Source organism: Triticum aestivum, chromosome 5A, assembly GCF_018294505.1.
Source record: "Triticum aestivum cultivar Chinese Spring chromosome 5A, IWGSC CS RefSeq v2.1, whole genome shotgun sequence".
Lineage (NCBI taxonomy): Eukaryota > Viridiplantae > Streptophyta > Magnoliopsida > Poales > Poaceae > Triticum > Triticum aestivum.
Window position 1 is genome coordinate 571,382,366 of NC_057806.1, and position 4,734 is coordinate 571,387,099.

Genomic DNA, 4,734 nt, shown 5'->3' on the forward strand with positions numbered 1-4,734 from the left:
TCTACCCGAAACTTGAAGGAATTTTAACGTTGCCCTAAGTCAAATTGGCAGTTGTCTTAACCTATTTTCTAGATAATATTTTACATGCCCCGTAGCTATACCACTTTGCCTCCTTCTGCCCTTGCTATCCACATTTTCCATGTGCACCTAACATCATAGAATATATGACATGTGCTCTTCAAGCTTTTGACATTTTAGACTTTCCATCACTTTCTTAGATTCTCCATGGTCAACTCTCGTCCATCTCTCGGTACCAATAAACCTAGTCACCAACTTGAATCCGGTACTCATCAACACTGCATCAGCACCCTCTGCAAGACTTTTTCTGACCATCAGTGCCTTGGTCTATTACCGTGTCCCATGCTTACCGCTCACCCCACCACTATTACCGCGTTGAGCCTCTACTGTCCCGGTTAAGTCTCTAGGGTTGCGAACCAACACCACTCAACCCTCAGTACCAGAGAACCATCGATCATCATCGACCGATGCAGAGTTTCACATTTCCATCAGACCACTGGGCCCTGTCGGAACTACATGTCATTCGCTTTATTTGGTGAAATAGGCTTCGACTCTTCGAGCTCTTACGTCATAGCCCCTCCATCAGCACCGAGTGAAGTCTTCTGTTAGACTCTAACTTCACCTTCAACATGACTCCATGGTAGATGACCAGCCCACCCACGGGCCCCATCGACTACAAGCTCTCATGTAGACCGTCTTGAATCAACCCCGTGCCATAGTCTTGTCGAAGCACACAAGCCCTCGGGCATGTGGCACATGTTTCCATGCCTCAAAAGTCGGTCACCATCAGCATCACACTCATATGTCATTGTCATTGAAATCATTGGCATCTTCTATTCTGACCTCACATCGATTCGTAAGAATGTCTAGTCCAACCTACTAACCGGATTTCATGCATAGGAGCGTCTTGCACCACAAAAAGTTTTGGATTTTTTATATTTTTTTATATTTTGATTTTATTGTTCACAGGGTGCATATGAGGTCGGGTTCCGGATAGAATTACCGCCCCTGTACACAATTTCTTCTTGTCCATCAGTTGCGGTAGCTTCACGTACATCCATGGATCTTTTTCCCGAATTCCCTATACGGCCCTCATTGCGATGTAATGTGGCTAAAACTCACACGGATGCGCGAGCGAGTGACTGAGTGGGCCGGCCCATTTTCTTAGCATAGTGTTTTTTTGTACAGTTTTTGGGACCATTCTAGAAGGTTTCTGAACCCTTTTTTCTTTTCGTTTCTTTTACTATTCTGAATATTTTTTTCTTTTCTCTTTCATTGTTTCTGCATTTTTCACATAAATTCATATTTCCAAAAAATTGTTTGGAATTTCCTTTTCCCTTTTTTATTTCATAAATTTCAAAAAACGTTCCCATTAAAAAACAGTTTTTCAAAAAAATGTTCGTGGTCATTAAATTTTTTTGCTCATGTTTTTTCTATACACAATTTTCAAAAAATGTTCAGAACTAAATCACAAATTTAAAATATTGTTCGCATTTGAGGAGAAGTAGCTCTTAAAATATGTTTGATCTACCGCCAGAGATAATTCTTTAGAGTTTCACGGTGCTTACCAGTCATAAATACCATCATCTCCAGTGGCTGGCAACAGGAATTCAATAGTGACAGGTCACGAGTTTACCCCTTGTGATTTGCTACAATGATTAACTAGAGTTTATCCCTTGCGAGGGACCTTCAAGGGTCACTTTTGGTGGCCTAGAAGCACCCAAAGTGGTGCCTCCAGCCGCCACCACATGTAATGTGCTTGATGTTTCCTTTGGATTTTATTTTTTATTTTTTTGTATCTGTTTCCGGGTTTTTGATGGATTTTTTTTTACTTTTCTATTTTTGCATGGTTTTCCCTAGGTCTTGGAGAAATGTATTTTTTCGTGGAAAAAATATGCTTCTCGTGGAGGCACATATTTACTTTCATGAACTATGCTAAACACGGCGCAATGGTGCTTCTCATGCAATCGCATATTTTTCCCTTTCGGAAAGGATAAAAGGTGAAAAAACGCAATGGTGCTTCCGGCTCCGGTTTTTTCTTCATCATTCGTTTTTTACAGTTGCCGTTTTTATATATTTTTTGTATTACTACCCCCTCCCCCCTTCCCTGTTGATTTTCGGTTTTCGTGAAGAGAAAAAGTTTGTCGAAACCTATTAACATGGGATCTAGTTTTGAAGATCTTCACACGAGAAATGTATGAAAAAAGTACGAGATTTAGACACATGGTTTAAGATAAAAACATTTTGGATAAATGAATTTACAAAAAACAAAAAAAAAATCAGTTGCGACAAATGATGCACATGCAGTGCGCTACTTGTCAGCACTTGAGAAGGTGGGAGCAACATTTGCCAGAGGTAAGCCTTAACTAGTGATTTCGGCAATATAGCATCGCACACTTGCCTGCCAATGGGCCGACCCAGTTGGGTTGTTGCCCCCAAATGCAGTGCATGACAATCGGACGGAACGCGTGGTGCGCTTATGTCTCGCTTATAGCGAGACATATGGCAGTCACGCGTGAAGAAGGCGCCAGATTGGGCCGACCCAGCGCGCAGGAGGCCACATGCCTCAAAAGCACTCGTTTTCATTACTTTTTCAAAATAATTCTTTATTTCAATTTTAATATACTTCCAAATATTCTAAATAAAAAGTATATATATATATATATATATATATATATATATTTAAAAATCACTTTATATTTTTTTCTAAAATGTTAAACATGCTTTAGAAAACTGTAGATGTGTATAGATAAATATTTCAGATATATACAAAAAATATATAATGTGTATGGAGAAAAGTAAACATACAATTATACGTGCTAAAAAACTATTAATATATTTGGAAAAGGTTAAATATGTATCTAAAAATATTTTTGATGTACACAAAAAATGTATGATGTGTACGGAAACACTAGATACAAAAATGTATATGTTTAAAAAGAGTTAATCATGTATGCGGAAAATGTTAGACCTGGCATATATAAAATGTTAAACATGTATAAAATTTTACATGATGTATAAGAAAAATGTATAATATGTAAATAAATTAGAAACCAAAACATTTATTTGGAAAAAAAATCTTAATCATATATATGATTTTTGAAACCTGTATTAGAAAATATTTTAGATGTACAAAAGATATGTACAATGTGTATGAAAACAATAGGCATTAAAAAATTATTTGTAAAAGATATGAAACATGTATATGAATGAAAAATAATAAAAATATATAAAAAAATGTTGTTAAAATATACAAAAAAAGTCGAAAGAAAACCAAAAACGAAATAAAAATAAAACCAAAAAAGAAACAAAGAAAACCAAAGAAAAAAGAATAAGGAGAAATTAAACTAAAAACAAGTGCAAAAGAGTGACTATAGTGAAAACCGAGAAAGAAACAAAAAAGAAAACCAAGAAAGAAACAAAAAATCTGAAGAAAAATGAGAAAGAAAGAAAACTGTCAAAAACAAGAAAGAGACAAAAGGCAAATAAAAACAAAGAAAATAACAAGAAAACCAGGCATAACAAAGAAAAAAGAAATGCTGATGAAAGACGATGAAGAAATAAGATCAAAGAAGCCTCCCGTCGTTGGGAGGCTGCGGTATGGAGCATCAGAGCTCGTTGCGATGTAATTACCGCGCCTGTACACAATTTCTTTTTGTCGAGCAGTTGCGGTAGCTTCCCGTACATCCATGGTTTCCCAAATTCCCTATACGACGCTCACTGTGATGTAATGTGGCTAAAACACACACGGATGCGCAAGCGAGTGACTGATTGAGCCGGCCCATTTGCTTCGTATACTGTTTTTTTTACAGTTTTTGTACCGGTTTTTGGGACCATTCTAGAAGGTTTCTGAACCCTTTTTTCTTTTCATTTCTTTTACTATTCTGAATATTTTTTTTCTTTTTTCTTTCGTTGTTTCTGCATTTTTTCATAAATTCATATTTTTAAAAAGTTGTTTGCAATTTCATTTTCCCTTTTTTCTTTCATAAATTTCAAAAACCTTCCGATTAAAAAACAGTTTTTCAAAAAAAGTTCGTGGTCATTAATTTTTTTGTTCATATTTTTTCTATTCACCATTTTCAAAAAATGTTTAGAATTAAAAAAACTCACAAATTTAAAACATTGTTCACATGTTAAGAAAAGTAGCTCTTAAAATATGTTTGATCTACCGTCAGAGATAATTCTTTAGAGTTTCGCGGTGCTTACCAGTCATAAATACCATCATCTTCAGTGGCTTGCAACAAGAACTCAATAGTGAGAGGTCACAAGTTAACCCGTTGTGATTTGCTACAACGATTAACTGGAGTTTACCCCTTGTGAGAGTCCTTGAAGGGTCACTTTTGGTGGCCTAGGAGCACCCAAAGTGGTGCCTCCAGCCACCGCCACATGTCATGTGCTTGAAGCTGCCTTTGGATTTTATTTTTTATTTTTCTGTATGTGTTTCTTGGTTTTTGATGGATTTTTTACTTTTCTATTTTTGCATGGTTTTCCCTAGGTCTTGCAGAAATCTATTTTTCTGTGGAAAAAATATGCTTCTTGTGGAGGCACATATTTACCTCCATGAACTGTGCTAAGCATGGCGCAATGGTGCTTCTCATGGAATCACATATTTTTCCCTTTTGGAAAGGATAAAAAGTGAAAAACCGCAATGGTGCTTCCGGCTCCGGGTTTTCTTCATCATTCGTTTTTTACAGTTGCTGTGTTTTTATATCTTTT